The sequence below is a fragment of the Sciurus carolinensis genome, chromosome 11, assembly GCF_902686445.1.
Source record: "Sciurus carolinensis chromosome 11, mSciCar1.2, whole genome shotgun sequence".
NCBI lineage: Eukaryota > Metazoa > Chordata > Mammalia > Rodentia > Sciuridae > Sciurus > Sciurus carolinensis.
The window spans coordinates 83,296,178-83,318,421 of NC_062223.1; the positions used below are offsets into that span (position 1 = coordinate 83,296,178).

Consider the following 22,244-nt stretch of genomic DNA (forward strand, 5'->3'; position numbering starts at 1 on the left):
ACTTTTTTTGAAAATTTTCATAATGGTCATCTTAGCAAGTGAAAGATGATATGTTATTTTAATAGTAGTCATAGAAAGTGAAAAGTGATTTCTCATTTTGGTTTTCATTTTCATTTTCCTGATGATTAATAACTGCATTTTTCATGTACATATTGGCCATTTATATATCTTCTTTTGAGAAATGTGTATTGCTTAGCCCATTTTTTTTCCACTGTGTTAATAATTATTGCCGAGTGTGTTTGCCATCAAATTGTAGTTCTTTCTTACATTTTTTGGATATTAACCACTTATTAGGTACATGTTCTACAATTATTTTCTCCCATTCTGTGAAAGGCCCTTTCACTCTGTCGTCTCCCATGCTGTGCAGTAGGGTTATATAAGGCCACTTGTCTGTTTTTGCTTTTGTTTCCTGGGACTTCCGTGCCATTCATAAAATTGTTGCCAAGATCAAAATGTTATTAAGTGGCTCAAAAAGTATATTTGTATTAGTGCGTTATAGTTACACATAATAGTGGGGTTCATTTAGGCATAATCATACATGCATAGAATGTAATTATCTGCATTTCAGTTCCAATTACTTCCACTTCCCCTTCCCTCCTCTCTCCCCTGAAACCTTTCTTCTAACTCTCCTGGTACTCTTCATTTATTGTTTGTTTTAAATTGGTGCTTTATAGATATACATAAAAATAAATTGTCTGCTAGATATTTATACATGTACACAGCATAAATGTCAGTTTCCTTCTGCAGTGCTTCGCATTCCCCCTCCCCCTTGCCTCCTCTAGATTTCCTTTCACTCCTTGACTGATCTACCTTCTGGTTTCATGGGATGCTCCCCTTTTTAAAAATTTCTTATGTTTTCTTCCAGGGATTTTACAGTTTCAGGTCTTCCATTGAGTTCATTTTGTGGATAGTGTAGGGTAACAAAATCGTCATTCTTTTGCATGTGGCTATCCAGTTAAGGATAAAATCAATGTAAAAATGATATAGATAGCAGTTCAACATACTTGAAACAAGAACTATATTGTATAATATATTGCAAGAACATTATATGCAAATAAACTCAGTAAAATATTTTCCTAAAAAATGACAAACCACTGTAGGAAAATCTATGGAAAACCCATGTCTCATCCATTATTGTATCACTATAACTAAAAAGAGTAACAACATAGATAGATTTGTCCCTGTACAAAAACATGTATAAAATGCAAAGAAATGTTTGAACAATGGAAGAGAACATAAATGAGCAATTCACACAAGATGCAATGGTATAAATATGAAAAACTTTAAATTCCCTAAAATGCAAATAAAATAAGCACTTATCTGTAATTATAATTTTATTTTCAGAACAAAAATAGTTCAAATAGTGCTAGAGAAATAATGTGAAATAAATTCTTAGGAATTATAGGTTGCCTAGGTTATAGGTTGTCTTAAAATTGTTAAATGTCTGGAGCAGTTTGGAATATTCCTTTGAAATTTAGAAATCATTGTATATCCAACCAAAACATTCTTCACAATAGCAAAAATAGAGCCCAAACTAGAAATAAGACAATATGAACAAGGCCATGTATTTATTATATATATATATATATATATATATGCACATTTATGATAGTCTTATCAAAAAGATGTTATATAGCCAATAAAATATTTTAGGTAGTCTTATATAACCATGGAATTTCTAAAAATGTTATGCCATTATCTTACAACGTTCCTTGGAATAGACCATTTTTCACTGCGACATTGTATAGAAACATAATATGTAATATAAAAATGGTTATGGTTTGGATACAAGGTGTCCCCGAAAGTTCATGAGTGAGTCAATGCAAGCAGGTTCAGAGGAGAAGTAATTGGGTTGTAGGGTCTTAAGCCAATCAGTGATTTAATCTCCTGATAGGGATTAACTGAGTGATGACTGGAGTGGTAGGGTGTGGCTGGAGGAGGTGGGAATTGGGGCATGACTTTGGGGTATATATTTGTGGATGGTTAGTGAAGACCTCTCTCTGCTCTCTGATCATCATGTGATCCACTTCCTTCTGCCACACTCCTCCGCCATGATGTTCTGCCTCACCTCAAGTCCCTAGGAATGAAGTTGTTGGCCTTCTATGGACTAAGACCTCTGAAACCATGAGCTCTCAAATAAACTCTTCCTCCTCTACAGTTGTGCTTTTTGGATCCTTTAGTCACAGCAGCAAATAACAGTTGTATGCTCTTTTTTTTTTTTTTTTTGGTTCAGTGTTAGTAGTGTTTTATTTTTTGTACTTCACTATTTTATGTATGGTCCACATGTTATTTCATTTTTAAAATGTTTTATTTGTTCTTTTTAGATATACATAGATAGTAGAATATATTTTGACATATTATACATACATGGAGTATAACTTCCATACTTTTGGCTGTACACAATGTGGTGTTTCACTGGTAGTATATTCATATATGAACACAGGAAAGTTATGTCCAATTCATTCTACTGTCTTTCTTATTTCCATCCCCCCTCCCTTCCCTTCATTCCCCTTTGTGTAATCCAATTAACTTCTATTCTTCCCTCTCCACTGCCTTGTTTTGTGTTAGCATATGCAAATCAGTGAGAACATTCGACCTTTGGTTTTTTGGAATTGTCTTATTTCACTTAGCATGATAGCCTCAAGATCCATTCAATTACCAGCAAAATCATTCTTTTTTATGGCTTAGCAATATTCCATTGTGTATATATACCATATTTTATTTATCCATTCATCAGGTGAAGGGTATCTAGGTTGGTTCCATAACTTAGCTATTGTGAATTGAATTGCGGTAAACAAAGATGTGGCTGTGTCCCTGCAGTATGCTGATTTTAACTATTTGGGGTATATACTAAGGAGTGGGATTACTGGATCAAATGGTGGTTCCATTCCAAGTTTTCTGAGGCAATCATACTGCTTTCCAGAGTGGTTTTGCCAATTTGCAGTCCTACCAGCAATGTATCAGTATACCTTTTCTCCCACATCCTCACTAACATTTATTGTTTCTTATATTCTTAATAAGTGCCATTCTGACTGGAGTAAGATTAAATCTTAGAGTAGTTTTGATTTGAATTTCTCTAATTGCTAAGATGTTGAACATTTTTTCATATATTTGTTGATTGATTGTACATCTTCTGTGAAGTGTTTGTTCAGTTCCTTAGCCCATTTATTGATTGGGTTATTTGTTTTTGTTTTTGTTTTTCGTTGTTTTGTTTTGTTTTTGTCTTTTTTGGTGCTAAGTTTTTTGAGTTTTTTATTATATCATGGAGATTAATGCTTTATCTGAGGTACAGGTGGCAAAGCTTTTCCACCCCATTCTTTAGGTTCTCTCTTTATGTTCTTGATCGTTTCTTTCACTGGGAAGAAGATTTTTAGATTGATACCATCCCTTTTATTAATTCTTGATTTTAACTCTTGAGTTTTAGAAGTCTTGTTGAGGAAGTTGGTTCCTAAACTGACATGACAGAAAGTTGGGCCGACATTTTCTTCTACTAAGTGCAGGGTCTCTGGTCTAATGCCTAGGTCCTCCATCCACTTTGAGTTGAGTTTTATGCAGAGTGAGAGATTAGGGGTTCAGTTTCATTTTTCTGCATATGGATTTCCAGTTTTTCCCGCACATTTGTTGAAGAGGCTATCTTTCCTTCAATGTATATTTATTGTGTCTTTGTCTGGTATGAGGGAACTGTATTTGTGTGGGTTTGTCTCTGTGACTTCTATTTTGTTCCTTTGCTCTTCATGTTTGTTTTGGTGCCAATACCATGCCATTTTTATTACTATAGCTCTGTAGTATAATTTAAGGTCTGGTATTGTGATGCCTCCTTCACTTTTCTTGTTAAGGATTGCTTTTGCTGTTCTGGTTCTCTATTTACTGTTAATATTTGTACATTTTTTTGTCATAAAGCCATACAATAATATTAATGAGATATTTTGATGAATTCAGGAATGATAGATGGCATATGTGATTTCATTAACTTACGCATCAACATGATTTTTATTTTGGTTAAAATGTATCCCAATTTTTACCAGAATTGTGATTGTTACAAACATTTAATGAAATAATTAATCTTGTAAACTTTACATGTAATTGAATTATTATTATTTCAAAACTTGAATGGGACTTTAAAGTGGAAATGCTATGACTATTTTATTTAATTATAGATACTAAAATTAGAAAAAAATAACCAAAATTTATATCTTGAAACTGAAAAAATATGATAAAATCATATCAGATATTGTACATTACTCATTGTAAAACTACATATTATACTCTAAAGAAAGTAAGCTCCTTGTCCCAAATCTGAACTTACTTGTGGAGGCAGTGAAGAGTTACTATAATAACAACATTGGTTTTTTCAACAGTATATAAAGGAACATATATAGGTTTTATTTAATTAAAATATATACACATATCTTCAAAATTTCCAATTAATTGTGCTTTTAAAAGAATATCAAATGTATATTGAAAATATAAAAAAATTTCCAAGGTCTTCTCAAAAGCTTTTCTGATCCATTTGAATATAGTGGTGTCTTTATTTATAGTTTTAAAAATAGAAAACATGTTTCAAAAAAATTTTTAATTAGTTACCCTGAGGCATTTCCACAAAATGTTGCTGTATAGAATAGTTATAGTTCTGCAGAATATACTGATACAATTTTAAAAATATATATAAATACTATTTCTATATTGTGATAGAAATTAAAAGAGCAAAACACCACGATATTGGCAATTATTAAAAATATATTATGAAATGGACGAAATTGGAGAATATCATGCTAAGTGAGATAAGCCAATCTCAAAAAACTAAAGGACGAATGATCTCGCTGATAAGCGGATGAGGACATATAATGGGGGGTGGGAGGGGTTAGCATTAGGTTTAGGGTTAGGTTTAGGGTTAGGGATAAGGAGAGCGGTAAGAATGAAGGAAAGAAGGACTGTATAGAGGGAAAAGAGGGGTGGGAGGGGTGGGGGGGAAGGGAAAAAAAATAAACATCATTGCCCTATGTAAACGTATGATTACACAAATGGTATGCCTTGACTCTATGTACAAATAGAGAAACAACATGTATCCCATTTGTATACAATTAAAAAAAATAAATAAATATAAATATATATATATTATGATATTATAAAATATGTATTTCTATTTTGTTTTATTTTTTAATTTATTTATTATGAAGATTCTTTTATTACTAATATTCAGTATAATAGTATATCATATTTTCTTTTCAAAAATATTTTTCTTTTCATCTTATACATGGGCCACTACATAATTTTTCATTTCTATTGTTTCCTATATTAGTTTTTTAAGATATACATAACATTAATATTCATTTTGACGTAATTATTAAATAATGGAATATAATTTCCTCCAATTCAGTCCTCAGTACTTCCTCTTTCCCTCTCCTCTTCCTTCCCTGTTTCCTTTCCTCTACTCTACTGTTCTTTCTGCTATTTACTTACAGTTTCTTTTTTTAAATTAGTGCATTGGAAATAAACAAAGTTGAGATTCACTATGGCATACGGAGTCCATCTAATTATCATGTTTTTATATATTCTTTGATTCACATAACAAGTACTTTTTAGGACCCACTACATGCTAGAGACAAAAGAATCACTAAATAAGTCTTTTTGTCCAGACCTTAGGGCAAGGACATAATTTTGCAGCATATTACTGATGAGATTTATTTTCTATATTTCTGTAGTCAACAAAAGCTCAAAAGTATTTTCCAGAGAAACTCATCTACTCAATTGAATCCTCCCCTAAGGGGGAAAAAGATATGTGTGATGTCTATGTGTGCATGCATGTGTGCATGAGTATGAATCACATTGTATTTATTAAAATCCTCCTACTCTCTTGGTATAAGATTTGGACATATATTTTAAGTGATAGACTCCAGTTTCAAATGTCCTAACTCATTTATTATTGTTGCTGCTTTTAATTTACTAAATGCTAAATATTACTGAATATATTCAACAATTGATGTTTTTGTCAAAGCAGTAGAATTGTTTGATCTTTTAAAAGGAAATGATAGTATCATATTTCCACATAGGCAAAAATGTGATTTTTTTCCCCAAAATGCAAAGATAAAGTAAGTGAAATTTGTGTTACAAGTCATGCATAAAATATGTATACTCCACTAGGGTCAAAATGTTTTTGAATGCAAAAGCATAATTGGTAAAAGATTGTAATGAAGGAAAATTTGAAACATAAGAGAAAACATCTTTGAATATTCTTGCTTGATATTTATTGGCCAAACCATGAAATATTTTTATCTGTTTATTTTTAATCTATTATAAAACTTTTTGATACAAACACAGTCTCAAGCCATTCATTCCAACACATTTTAATATGTCTCTAGATGCACTGTCACAGATGAACATAAGAATGAACTCTAGAACTAATTCTGAAAATATATACCAAAAGATATTAGTGAGCTGCATCTATAGAATAATTTGTCATGCACTGAAACTCTGAGGCACTATTTTGTCCCCAAAAGCACAATGAATGTATTCCTCTTTTTCTCTATATGTATTAGTTCCAGCTTTGAAACTTACAAGGTTATCATAAAATTCAGATTCTTTTTACACCCATGTATAAAGTATGCATATGCATATATGCTACATTTCTTTGAGTCCTATTTGTAACTTTTTTCAGCAGGCACCTAATCTTCACCTAATAAGCATCATTTACTGGTAAAAGTCTAGCTCCTTCATAATAAAGTAATAATAATGTAACATTAATTTTATTTATTTCTGTATGTGGTAATGACATTACAGATAACATGTTTTTAAACCAAATAATTTTCTATTTTTGATAAATTTATTTCTAATATTTTGGTTCCTTGGATTCATTCATTTTTTTTCATATACAAAACATGACTATCAGTGAGAGGACTGATTAAAAGGGTTTGACTCTTTTGCTGTTAGAAAAAAATGATTTAAACAAAGTAAAAAGAAATGGCTACTTTACTGGAGTATTTGAAGCAGAATTTCAGAGTGCAGTGAGGACGTGGCAGAAAGCACACTGTAGGCTTATAAGGAAGGGAACTAAGCACACAGCATCTATCACCCCGTCTCTCGGGATCAACCTTGAACCAAAAAGCACTTTGCATGGCAGAGAAATGGTAACAAGGAAGCCACCCTAGCAGTCTCCATTAACTCCATGCACAACTCAAATATTTGATGCTGAAGAAGTCTACAGCTCACACAGATCCTAAGTCTAGGTTTGGGAGCTAAACGGTGACCATACTGCTCCATTGCCCCAGAGAAAGAACCCAGGCTTTATTGTATCTTCCATCACCTAGACTCTTGCAGTATATTGTCATATTGAGATGCTACTAACTTGGTGTCCTGTGAAGTAATAGGAAAGATGCTCAGTTGATCCATCCCTGAAAACCAGGAGGTGGCCCTGTCACTTTTACCCCTAGGAGTCAACTAGGCATCCTTCCCTGACCAGCTACCAATCTCCCAGAAAACAAAGAGAAAGTTCTGCCCTCTTTTCATCCCAGGAAAGTAGCCTGAAAGCCCAACCCATCCTCCTGTAGAAACTGCCATCAAGCCCTTCCTGAAAACTTGGCATATAAATGACCTAAGAAAAAGACAGGCAACTCATTCCACCCATCTTTAGTCCCAGGACGCACCTGAGTAAACTGCCTTGAGTAGGCACGCTCTTCAAAGTTCATATAGGAATCTTTGTAGACCTCAATCCCTAAAAGGTATTCTGTTTTTGCTACTAAGCACATGATACCACATTTGTATGGCTCTACCAGACTATACCTGTATTGTAAGACCCATAAAAAGTGATAGGTGATAGAGGACTGCACCACAACCAGAAACACTTAAAAATTGTCCATTGTCTAAGAGAACTGCATTTTAATTGGAGAACAATCCTATAAACCCATGCAGACTAGGCCATTGAGATGCTCAAAGGTATTGCCAACATTGGTCAGCTCATGAAACTACATCAACACTATATCATCACACACACCTGGAACCAAAGCCCACAAAATTTATCAACTGAAAGTCTAAGACACATTACCAGGTGTATGGCTTGGATAAGAGTTGTCCCCCACTAGCTCATGTGTGAGACAATGAGGAATGTTCAGAGGTGAAATATCTAGATCATAAGACCTGTAACCTAATCAGTGGATGAATCACTTTGCTGTATTAATGATTTTAATAGATTAATGGGTGCTAACTATAGGCAGGTAGGGAGTGATTGGAGGAAGTCAGTCACTTAGGGCATGCCCTTTGGGATTATGTTATTCCTGGCTCTTTGTACTCAATATCTCTGTTTCCTGGAAGTCATGAAATAAGCCTCTTTCTTCCACCATGCCTGTTTCAGTCACCTTTGTGTCACTGTGACAAAAAGACCTGACAAGAACAACTGGGAGAAGGAAAAGTTTTTATGGGCTCACAGTTTCAGAGGTTCAGTCCATGGTTAGACAACCTCAGAGCTCCAGATCCAAATGGGCAGGATATCATGGCAGAAGAGCATGGTAGAGGAAAAATGCTCAGAAAATGACAAGCAGAAAAGAGGTTGAGAGAGAGAAAGAGAGGGAGAGTGTGTGCATTTCACTCACTAGGGACAAAATATAAACCCCCAAGACACTATCTCAAAGTGACCTGTTTCCTCAACCCCACCCTACTTGACTACAATTACAACATGCTTATTCCATATGAGTGATTACTTGATTAAATAACAGCTCTCATAATTTAATCATTTTGCTTCCAAAACCAAGAAAAAACTCAGGGAATTCATTACCAACAAACCAACCGTAGAGGAAATGCTTAAGGAGTCCTGAATTAGAAGTAATAGTATGATAGTTGTCATTATGAAAACACACAAAAGTACAAAATGCACTAATGCAGCAGATACACAAAATAAGAGGAGAATCAAACCTTATCAATACAGAATACCACCAAGACAAATAAAATAGGAAGAAAGGAATAAATGAATTATAAAACAACCAGAAATAAAGTTAACAAAATAACAGAAGTACATCTTTACTTAACAACAACAATCCTGAATATAAAAGTACTAAATTCACTAATTCAAAGATTTAGACTGGCTAGCTGGGCATGGTGGTACATATCCATAATCCCAGTGACTTGGGAGGCTGTGGCAGGAGGGTTAAAAGTTCAAGACCAGTCTTGGCAATTTAAGCAAGACACTATCTCAAAGTAAAAATATAAAGGACTGTGGGTGTGGCTAGAGAACCCCTGGGTTATATCCCTTGTACCACCAAAAAAATAGACTGGCTAAATGATAGACCCAATGGTGTTCTATCTTCAAGGAATGTATTCACCCATAAAGAAATACATAGACTGAAAGAAAAAGGATGGGAAAGATATAACATGTAAATGGAAACCCTAAGCAAGCAGGAATTACTTACCAGATCATAGTAGTATCATACTAGATAAAAAGAACTTTTAGTCAAAAACCGTGCAAAGAGACAAAGAAGGTTGCTATATGATGATTAAGTGTTCAATTAAACAAGACACAGCAATAACTATACATGTATATGCACCTAAAACTGGAGCATACAACTACATAAAATGAACATTATTAGATTTAAAGGGAAATATGGACTCCAATAAAATTTTGGAGTGGGGGAACTTCTACATTACTCTTTTATTGATGGACAGATCATCCAGCCCCCCCCCCCAATCAACCAAGTGAGAGCAGAGCTAAATTATAATATATATCAAATGGAACTAACGAATGTTTACAGAGCAGTTCACCCAATAGTTGCAAAAGGTACATTCTTTTTAACACCTCATGGAACATTCTCCAGTATAGACCATACATTAAGGCACAAAATGAGTGAAACATATTCTGAAAAGTTGAAATTATAGCACTTAATCTTCTCTTCCCACAATGGAAAACTGACTAGAAATCAACAAGACAAACTCTAGAAGTTGTATAAATACATGGAAATTAACTGCCATGCTCTTAAAAGACTAATGGGTCAATGAAGAAATAAAAAATGAAAATTTAAAATGTTCTTGAAACAAACAAAAATGCAATCACATCATATAAAAACCTCTGAGATACAACAAAAGCAGTAATAATAAGTAAGTTGATAAAGTAATAATGCATGTCAAAAAGTAAAAGAAGGAACTTGAGATAAAACACAATGGTAGAATGCTTGCCTAGTGTGTGTGGAGCCCTGAGTTTGATACCCAGTACCACCAAAAAATATATATCATATATTTATTATATATATTTAACATATATAATGTATATATCATAGATATACACTGATAGATTTCAAATAACCTCATTATGCAATTTAAGGAAGTAAAAAAATAAATAAATAAACACAAAATAGATGGAAGGAAAGAAATAGCAAAGATCAGAGCAGAAATAAATGGAGACCAAATAAAGTAAACAAAAAAGGAAAGAATTAATTGTTCTAAAACTATATAGTTGGGGAGATCCAAGATGGCAGAATAGAGGAAGTCACATTCCTAGCTGCTCCGTGGCATGAAACCAAGAAAGCAAAAAGGCAGCTTCTCCACAAGGTGGGCGAACAAATTTTAAAAAGGAGGGGGAGACTTTACTGGAAACTAAAATTGAACTTTCAAAGCAGACTGAGGACACAGGACACTGAATATGATAAAATAAGGAAAATATTCCCAGTGACACAGCTGCTGCCACAGCCAGGTGGAAGCCCCAGTCAGAGAGGTTCCTCCATGAGCTTAGTGGAGGGATAAGGGAATTAAAGGAATCCACATTTTTGGGAGGCCCAAGGTGTGTCTGGAGGGTTTAGGACCAAGGTTGTTGCCCAACAGACCTGGAGGATGTGCTGCATGATATCTGAGTGTGGGGAAAGAAGTCACCATCTTTCCAGGCAGTGTGCAGAGGACAAAGGAAGGAACACTTTTGTAGCTGTGCCTTGGGGTCTGGCAACTGAGGAAGCCAATTGCTGGCAAACCCGAATTTGACCCATAATGCATGTCCAGTAAACACACACTGCATAACATAGAATGTACTTAGGGAATCAGAAGAAAATAAAAAATGGAGAGAGGTTTACACAGGGGACAATGGGTCATGGAAACCCAACAGGCTCTACCCCTCTCCCTCCAATTTGACTGCAAGTAGGGAGGGCTGATAGAGACACATCAGGAGGCAGGAGAGATTGGAGACTGAACCCAAGACCATGAAATGTGGGCTCTCGAAGTGATCTAGGGAACTAAGGATTGGCTCCCCCAACATACAAGTGGAAACCATGGGAGATCCCCGGGGTAAAATCTTCCAGTGTAGACCAACAAATACTGGGTGCTGGAGGTATGGTGATTTAAAATCTCCAGACCGAGTGGTACTCAGCAAAGAGCCTGGAGCCCACCTAATCCTAAACCCTGCCTCCAGGAAGTCCACCTACAGGATTGCCTCTCTCACTCCACCAATCCAGAGGGTAGAACATCTGGGTCCAGATGTCCCCACCTGAAACTGCTGGGAGGAGAAACTGAGAATCTTTTGAATTCCAACAGAAAGAATACTTTAACCTTTCTTCAAGATTTGTTTTCAATTTTTTCACTGTTTAATTGTGACCTTAATGGTATATGAACATTTACACAATTTCCTTTTTTTTCTCATCTCTAGCATTTCTGAAGACAGTTATTTTACATAGATTAGTTTGTTGTGAATTAGGATGCTTGATTAATATATCTTAGTTCTGTTTTATATCATTTTGTTTTTAATTTTTAAAAATTTTTGCTTTATATATGTATATTTTTTCCTACATGTTTCCCTTGATTCTTTCTTTTCTTCTGCTAACAGCCAGTCTCTATTATTCTTTCTTTTATTCTTCCTTTAATCTTTTACTTCTTTACTCTTCTCCTTCCTCATAATTATCGCATCCTATATCACTTCTGTTCTCTCCCTGTCCACCATCTGAAAATGTAAACCCTTTTGCAAACTTGCTATTTTTATTATAGGCAATCACTGATCATATCATTTCTGTTTATTATGATAATTAGTATTACAAATGTCATAATAGGAACTTTTTGGTTTAATAGTGCATATTGTTTGCATTGGCTGTTTGTCTTCCCCCTAAACAGTGAGATACTGGAAACCTTCAATAAGTTTCCACAGGGTAGAAACTCTACTGCCTCAGATCCAGACTGTTAAATGGATAGACACACAAGCAACATGAAAAAGCAAGGGAACAAATCACTCCAAGCAAACCAAGAAACTCCAATAACAGACTCCATCATCACCACAGTGGAAGAAATGTCAGATAAGGAGTTTAGAATGTACATAGTTAAACTGATCTTCTAAGTAAAGGAGAATGTAAGACAGCAAATACAAGAAAAAAGCACTTCAATAAAGAGAGATTCTGGGGAAAAAAAACAAATCCTTGAAATGCAGGAAATAATAAACCAAATTAAAAATTCATTAGAAAGCATCACCAACAGACTAGACCATTTGGAAGACAGAAACTCAGGCAATGAAGACAAAATATAGAATCTTGAAAATAGAGTTGACCATGGAGAGAAGTTGTTAAGAAACCATGAACAGAACTTCCAAGAATTATGGGATAACATGAAAAAAATATATTTAAAATTTATTGGGATAGATGAAGGTGTAGAGATACAAACCAAAAGAATATAAATCTTTTCAATAAAATATTATCAGAAAATTTCCCAAATCTAAAGAATTAAATAGGACCCAAAATGTGCAAAAGTACAACAGACCCTCATCAAGTCACATTATAATGAAAATGCCCACCATACAGAATAAGGATAGAATTTTAAAGGCTATGAGAGAGAACTATCAGATTACATATAGTGGGAAACCAATACAGATCTCAGCTGATTTCTCAACCCAGACTCTCAAAGCTAGGAGGTACTGGAATAACATATTCCAAACTCTGAAAGAAAATGGATGTCAACCAAGAATCCTATATCCATCAAAATTAAGCTTCAGAATTGAAGATGAAATAAAATTCTTCTATGATAATCAAAAATCAAAAGAATTTTCAACCAGAAAGTCAGTTGTTCATATTTTTATTTTGAGATACCAAAATATTGGTAAGGTATAGATATGATTAGGTAACTGAGTATAAATGAAAATTTATGGGTAGAATTTTGGTTGCCATAGGGTACATGTGTGTGTGTGTGTATATATATATGAATGTATATATATGTTTATAAACATATACAGAACATTTATGTGAAAATATATATGAATATTCAAAGAAATATTTATAATTTTTGTTTAAAAGGCTCATGATTATGGGTAAGGTTAGATTTAATTCTGAGTTACAACTTTGGTTTAGGGAACAGGTTACCTTTGGAGCATATATATCAATATAATTAAATATAAATATGAATATAGAGGTAATATTATATACCAAAATTTATATATATACTTTTATCTATGTATATTTTTAAGGTAAACAATATTGTTATATAATGTGTAAAATCTGGGTTATACTTATATATAAGTATATATAAAAATATCTATGGGTTTTTGTGTGAATGGATGAATTTATATACCCAAATACATAGGTATATTCATGTAAAATGTTATGGTTCATATGTATAGAGGTTTCTCTGAAATGTATTTTTAGGTATAGGACTAATGTAGAAAAATAGGGTTAATTTAGGGATTTAATGTTTTTAACCATATATAGAATTACAAATATGAATATATATGTAAAACATACATGGAAATATTTAAATGGTATAAATTTGCATATTATTATTTTTCTTTTGAGATGGATGTTTATAATTTGTTTTAGTTAGAGTTTATGATTATGTAACTGAATATATATGAAAATGCATGAGGAAGAATTTGGTTGCCATTAGGGTATGTTCATATATATACATATGTATATATATGAATGTATGTAAACATATATAGGAATATATATGTGAAAATATATATGGCTGTGGAAAGTAAAAAATAAAATAAAAGGTCTGAATTTAAAATAGATGAAAGAAAGCTATGGGTATGGAAATATTTTAGTATGGAAAATTAGAAGGTAAAAGAAATGTTTTTTTTTTTAATTTCTTATGAATATGCATTTTAATTAACTAGTTAAATTAAAATTTAATTTATAAATTTCCAAAACATTGTTTTTTTTTTTTTTTTTTTTTACATTTACATAGGGTAATGATGTTTATTTTATTCTTCCCCTCCCCCCACCCCTCCCACCCCTCTTTTCCCTCTACACAGTCCTTCTTTCCTTCATTCTTGCCGCTCTCCTTAGCCTAACTCTAAACCTAACCCTAAACCTAATGCTAGCCCCTCCCACCCCCCATTATATGTCCTCATCTGCTTATCAGCGAGATCATTCGTCCTTTAGTTTTTTGAGATTGGCTTATCTCACTTAGCATGATATTCTCCAATTTCGACCATTTGCCTACAAATGCCATAATTTTATCATTCTTCATTGCGAAGTAATATTCCATTGTATAAATATGCCACAGTTTCTTTATCCATTCATCAACTGAAGGGCATCTAGGTTGGTTCCACAATCTGTCTATGCTGAATTGAGCAGCAATGAACATTGATGTGGCTGTATCTCTGTAGTATGCTGATTTGAAGTCCTTTGGGTATAGGCCAAGGAGTGGGATAGCTGGGTCAAATGGTGTTTCCATTCCAAGCTTTCTGAGGAATCTCCACACTGCTTTCCAGAGTGGCTGCACTAATTTGCAACCCCACCAGCAATGTATGAGTGTTCCTTTTTCACCACATCCTCGCCAACACCTATTGTTGCTTGTATTCTTGATAATCGCCATTCTAATTGGGGTGAAATGAAATCTTAGGGTAGTTTTGATTTGCATTTCCCTTATTACTAGGGATGTTGAACATTTTTTCATATATCTGTTGATTACTTGTACATCTTCTTCTGTGAAGTGTCTGTTCATTTCCTTAGCCCATTTGTTGATTGGATTATTTGTATTCTTCGTGTAGAGTTTTTTGAGTTCTTTATAGATTCTGGAAATTAGCGCTCTATCTGAGGTATGGCTGGCAAAGATATTCTCCCACTCTGTAGGCTCTCTCTTCACATTTGATAGTTTCCTTTGCTGAGAGAAAGCTTTTAAGTTTGAATCTATCCCAGTTGTTGATTCTTGCTTTTATTTCTTGTGCTATGGGAGTCCTGTTAAGGAAATCTGATCCTGAGCCAACAAGTTGAAGATTTGGACCTACTTTTTCTTCTATAAGATGCAGGGTCTCTGGTCTGATTCCGAGGTCCTTGATTCATTTTGAGTTGAGTTTTGTGTAGGGTGAGAGATAGGGGTTTAATTTCATTCTATTGCATATGGTTTTCCAGTTTTCCCAGCACCATTTGTTGAAGAGGCTATCTTTTCTCCATTGCATATTGTTGGAACCTTTGTCTAGTATGAGAAAATTGTATTTATTTGGGTTTGTGTCCATGTCCTCTATTCTGTACCATTGATCTACCTGTCTATTTTGGTACCAATACCATGCCGTTTTTGTTACTATTGCTTTGTAGTAGAGTTGAAGATCTGGTATTGCAATACCCCCTGCTTCGCTCTTGCTACTGAGGATTGCTTTAGCTATTCTAGGTTTTTTATTCTTCCAGATGAATTTCATAATTGCTTGCTCTATTTCTGCAAGGTACATCATTGGGATTTTAATTGGAATTGCATTGACTCTGTATAGCACTTTAGGTAGTATAGTCATTTTGACGATATTAATTCTGCCTATCCAGGAACATGGGAGATCTTTCCATCTTCTAAGGTTTTCTTGAATTTCTTTCTTTAGTGTTCTGTAGTTCTCATTGTACAGGTCTTTCACCTCTTTTGTGAGATTGATTCCCAAGTATTTTATTTTTTTCGATGCTATTGTGAATGGGGTAGTTTTCCTAATTTCTCTTTCTGAAGATTCATCACTTATGTATAAAAATGCATTGGATTTATGTGCATTGATCTTGTAACCTGCTACTTTACTGAATTCACTTATGAGTTCTAAAAGTTTTCTGGTGGAATTTCCAGGTTCCTCTAAATATATAATCATGTCATCAGCGAACAGGGATAGTTTGAGTTCTTCTTTTCCTATTCGTATCCCTTTAATTTCTTTGGTTTGTCTGATTGCTCTGGCTAGAGTCTCAAGGACGATGTTGAATAGAAGCGGTGAAAGAGGGCATCACTTCCTTGTTCCAGTTTTTAGGGGGAACGCTTTCAGTTTTCACCATTTAGAATGATATTAGCCATGGGCTTAGCGTAGATTGCCTTTATAATGTTTAGGAATGTTCCCACTACCCCAATTTTTTCTAGTGTTTTGAGCATGAAGGGATGCTGTATTTTATCGAATGCTTTTTCTGCATCTATTGAAATAATCATGTGATTCTTAACTTTAAGTCTGTTGATATGGTGAATGACATTTATTGATTTCCAGATGTTGAACCAACCTTGCATCCCTGGGATAAAACCCACTTGATCGTGGTGCACTATCTTTTTAATATATATTTGTATGCGATTTGCTAAAATTTTGTTGAGAATTTTTGCATCGATATTCATTAAGGATATTGGTCTGAAATTTTCTTTCCTCGATGTGTCTCTGTCTGATTTAGGTATCAGGGTGATATTGGCTTCATAGAACGAGTTTGGTAGGGTTCCCTCCTCTTCTATTTCATGGAATACTTTGAGAAGTATTGGAATGAGCTCTTCTTTAAATGTTTTGTAGAACTCGGCTGAGAACCCATCTGGTCCTGGACTTTTCTTTGTTCGTAGGCTTTTGATGACCTCTTCTATTTCATTGCTTGAAATTGGTTTATTTAAGTTGTGTATGTCCTCCTCGTTCAGTTTAGGTAGTTCATATGTCTCTAGAAATTTGTTGATGTCTTCGAGGTTTTCTGTTTTGTTGGAGTATAGATTTTCGAAATAGCTTCTAATTATGTTTTGTATTTCACTCGTGTCTGTTGTGATGTTTCCTTGTTCATTCCGAATTTTAGTAATTTGAGTTTTCTCCCTCTTTCTCTTTGTTAGTGTGGCTAAGGGTTTATCAATTTTATTTATTTTTTCAAAGAACCAACTATTTATTTTGTTAATTTTTCCAATTGTTTCTTTTGTTTCAATTTCGTTGATTTCGGCTCTGATTTTAACTATTTCCTGTCTTCTACTACTTTTGGTATTGGTCTGCTCTTCTTTTTCTAGTGCTTTGAGCTGTAGTGTTAAGTCGTTTATTTGTTGATTTCTACTTCTTTTTTTGAATGCACCCCATGAAATAAATCTTCCTCTAAGTACTGCTTTCATAGTGTCCCAGAGATTTTGATATGATGTGTCTTTGTTCTCGTTTACTTCTAAGAATTTTTTTATTTCCCTCCTGATGTCTTCTGTTATCCATTCATCATATAATACTGTATTATTTAGTCTCCAGGTATTGGAGAAGTTTCTGTTTTTTATTCTGTCATTTATTTCTAATTTCAATCCATTATGATCTGATAGAGTACAAGGTAGTATCTCTATCTTCTTGTATTTGCTAACAGTAGCTTTGTGGCATAAAATATGGTCTATCTTAGAGAAGGATCCATGTGCTGCTGAGAAGAAAGTGTATTCATTCTTTGTTGGATGGTATATTCTATATATGTCCGTTAAGTCTAAATTGCTGATTGTGTTGTTGAGATCTATAGTTTCTTTATTCAATTTTTGTTTGGACGATCTATCCAATGGTGAGAGAGGTGTGTTAAAATCACCTAGTATTATTGTGTTGTGGTCTATTTGATTTCTGGAATTGAGAAGGATTTGTTTGACGTACGTGGATGAGCCAATGTTCGGGGCATAGATATTTATGATTGTTATGTCTTGCTGATTTATGCTTCCCTTAAGCAGCATGTAATGTCCTTCTTTATCCCTTCTGATTAGTTTTGGTTTGAAGTCCACATTATCTGAGATGAGGATGGATACTCCAGCTTTTTTGCTGTGTCCATGTGCATGGTATGTTTTTCCCCATCCTTTCACCTTTAGCCTATGGGTGTCTCTTTCTATGAGGTGAGTCTCTTGCAGGCAGCATATTGTTGGATTTTTCTTTTGAATCCAATCTGCCACTCTGTGTCTTTTGATTGATGAATTCAGGCCATTAACATTCAGGGTTATTATTGAGATATGATTTGTATTCCCAGTCAATTGACTCATATTTGTTTTTGACATGATTTGGTTTCTCCTTTATTTGGCTATTCCTTTAGGCTAGCGCCTCCTGTTGCTGATTTGCATCGTTGTTTTTCATCTCTTCCTCCTGGAATATTTTGCTGACAATGTTCTGTAATGCTGGCTTTCTTTTTGTAAATTCCTTTAGCTTTTGTTTATCATGGAAGGATCTTATTTCATCGTCAAATTTGAAGGTAAGTTTTGCTGGGTATAAGATTCTTGGTTGGCATCCGTTTTCTTTCAGGGCTTGGTATATGTTGTTCCAGGCCCTTCTAGCTTTTAGGGTCTGGATTGAAAAATCTGCTGATATTCTTATTGGTTTCCCTCTGAATGTAATTTGATTCTTTTCTCTCGCGGCCTTTAAAATTCTGTCTTTATTTTGTATGTTAGGTATTTTCATAATAATGTGCCTTGCTGTGGGTCTATTGTAATTTTGTATGTTTGGAGTTCTATAAGCCTCTTGTACTTGGTTTTCCATTTCATTCTTCAGATTTGGGAAATTTTCTGTTATTATTTCATTGAATAGATTGTTCTTTCCTTTGGTTTGTTTCTCTAAGCCTTCCTCAATCCCAATAATTCTTAAATTTGGCCTTTTCATGATATCCCATAATTCTTGTAGATTTTGTTCATGATTTCTTACCATCTTTTCTGTTTGGCCAACTTTGCTTTCAAGATTAAATAATTTGTCTTCAATGTCTGAGGTTCTGTCTTCCAGGTGTTCTATCCTATTGGTTATGCTTTCTATGGAGTTTTTAACTTGGTTTATTGTTTCCTTCATTTCAAGGATTTCAGTTTGTTTTTTTTTCAGTATCTCTAACTCTTTATTGAAATGATCTCTTGCTTCCCGTATTTGCTCTTTTAACTGTTGATTGGTGCGATCATTTAATGCCTGCATTTGCTCTTTCATCTCCTCCTTCAATGCCTGCATTTGCTCTTTCATCTCCTCATTAGCTTCCCTGATCGTTTTAATTACGTACATTCTGAACTCCCTTTCTGACATTTCTTCTGCTGTGCTGTCATTGGGTTTTATTGATGTAGTATCTAGGTTTGTTTGGGACATTTTCTTCCCTTGTTTTCTCATATTGGTCAGTTGTCAGTGGGACCCTGAGATATTGCAGTTTTCCGCTACTGGCTTATAGTGTCCCGGTAGATTTCCAGTGTATCACCTCCCAGCCTTCAGTAGCCTGATGTCTTGGAGGAATCTGATAAAGCAGCTCATCCGAAGAAAACTGCCCCTAGCCGCCTACTGGTTCCACGGTTTGGAACTGGCTCTGTGCGGAAATGCTCTCACTGTGGGCCTGCGCCATGCAGCTGGCCGTGTGGGAGGAGCCCACTGCCGGAGTGTGGAAGGCTACCTTGGGAAGACTCTAGCTGCCGTGTCCGGCTCCAATAAGCCACCTCTATCTGGGCCTGCCACCCGGGCCGAGCTTTACCCAGTGGGCAGACTCACCCGTGGCTCTATTTCAGTCCGAGTCTCTCAATGCCTCCCCTTCTTAACTCCAGGGTTCTGGAGCGACTGGGGGTGCGGTCTCCCTCTAGGCCGCCATCTTGGATCCCCAAGAAATGTTTCTTGATGAGAAAGTATTTTGTCTTGTGAAGTAATATTCTTGGGCTAACGTCCAAGGTGAAAGAGGACAAAACTAAGGATGTAAGTTTATGAATGTCTAAGGAAGTCACAGGTTTGTGGAAGGTAAATCTCAAAAAGTTTGTGTTTGTGATTAAGTTGACTATAATTGGCAAAAAGTTATTTGGATTTTAATGTACTAATATAAAAAAGTCTAAAACATTGATCTGCTCTTATCTATAGACAATTTTCTTGTATTTGTTAGGTTTTATTATTTGGGGAAACTAAGTCTTATCAGAATTATGGTTTGTACTTGTTTTAAAGTCTTAAATGACTGCTTTGTAACTGGTTTAACAAACTGTTATTTAGATTATAACAATATTATTGACACCCAAAATATAAGTGACTAGGTAAATGTATATATGCATCTGAGAACTCTCTTTTTTTTTCTTGATTATCCAATGTTTTTAGTTTTAATTCAACAATAAGCAAACAGCAGAATTAACACAACATTAAGCAACTCTGGATTGTTCTTCATCAATGATGTGTAATTGGTTCAGCAGGTTTAAGGACCCCAAACGGCCCATGGCTCAGCACTGCTGCCCATCTAGAGGATCAGGCCTCACCAGCAGCAAAACCATCCTCCCTCTTGTTTATCCGGCTTTGTTCTTCGAAACATCTAGAGCAGAATGCTCACACCTACTACAGTATCTGAGCCCACGCTGGAGGGCAGCTGAGATGCTAGTCTCTGTCTTAGTCAGAGACAGCACTGCAAATAAACATCTCAGAAGACGTCATTGTGCACAATTCTGAACTCAGGATCACAAAGGTAAAGACAGCAAATCCTTCTCCTTTTTTAAACTTCCCTTAAAGATTAATACTTTGCTCTGTTCCTATAATATTTTTACCTGGATTTCTACTTTAAATTCTGGGTTGCTATTCTTTTATTAACAATGCAATGACCCCATGGCAGTACCAAAATATCCCCCAACACGGAGTTCAAATTAGTTCAAAACATAAACTGGGATGTGTGACTATCTAAAATCATAAAAAACAAGCAACAGGAAAAACCACCCTAAACTGCCATCTGAAAGCTAAGACCTCACCTGGGTCGAGAGGAGAGATGCATCACTGAACGAGAGAACACTGCTCAGATCTCCCCTGCATCCCAGACAGCTGTTCATACGTCTGGGCACACAGTCGTCCCATTCAGCCTGGTAACATGTACCAGCCACGGGGGACCCGAGCTTGTACTTCTCGAGGAAGGTCGCCACCTTGAATTTGCCACAGTTATCTCCAGATCGGTTGCTGAGAAGGGGTTCATCCACTTCAGCAGCTTGTCCTGTTCACAGACCAGCCAGACATGGCGGTGAAGGCCTGTGCCACGGGGAGGCCCAGAGCCCACATAATTGGAGAGGACCTTACCACTGCTGATGTAGTTGCCCTTCATGGTGACCACCAGAAAATGGTGCCATTCCCAGTATTTGAAGATTGCCTGCTAGGAGCATCCAGGTCTGACAAGACCAACTGTAAAGTTTATCTGGATCAAGACCATCCCATGAAATGTAGTGGGTTTGTTCTTCACCTGGGTTGGCATCAGGTCTTTTGACTAGATCATTCACCTCTGCCCCAGCGTAGGTGACCCACAGTGGGTGCTCCTCCACCTCCTGTAGGCTCAATGGCCCATTCTACTTTCAGAGGTCTGCCAGCATGGAGAGGAAGAGCAGATGGTTCAGCAGCGTGGGAGGCCACCAGCAGACCCAGGGAACCAACTTGGAGCAGTCTGCGAACTGTTTAGTCTACATGGATCCAACGACCATGGGTAAGAACTATCTCTAAGACTTATCTAGGTGTTATATAAAAGTTTATAAAGTGAAAGTTTATGTAAGTTTACTGGTAAGACATCCATTAAGTGCTCTCTTTTATACATTGTATCTGACATAGAAGGACCACACTGTCATTTGAAGACCTGTCATATCTGTTTGCTCTGGTCAATGACTTAGCAAAGAAACTTAGCAAAATTTCAGATGATTAACACTCTTTGCTAAATGCATCAGAGATTTAAGGCTCTCCTTTGACTTTTGCTAACCCATGCAGACATGTGATTATTATCACTGTACATTCTGAATTCTAAATTGTATTTTTAAAGTTAAAATAAAATAAAATAAGAAAAAAATAAAGTTGACAAACCTTTAGATAAATAAACCAAGAATCAAAGTGGAGAGGACACAAATATAAAATTAGAAATATTATAACCAATACACTAGAAATACAAATGATCATCAGAAAGTGTTACAAAAAATTATGTAAACAATTTGAAAACATAGAAGAATAGCTAAACTTCTAGCCACATATATCCTATCAAAATTGAACTATAAGGGCCTGAGGTGGTGGCTCATTAGTAGAGCACTTGCCTAGCATGTGAGGCACTGGGTTCAATCCTCAGCAACACATAAAAATAAATAAATAAATAAAGTTATTGTGTCCATCTACAATTAAAAAATAATAAAAAAGTTGAACCATGAGAGCATAGAAAACCAGAACAGACAGAAGA

At 35.2% G+C, this 22,244-nt stretch overlaps 1 pseudogene; it reads right to left on the bottom strand.

The window, feature by feature from the left end:
* Positions 1-22,244, bottom strand: part of LOC124959609 (phosphatidylethanolamine-binding protein 1-like) — a 30,119-nt pseudogene that overhangs the window by 2,715 nt on the left and 5,160 nt on the right.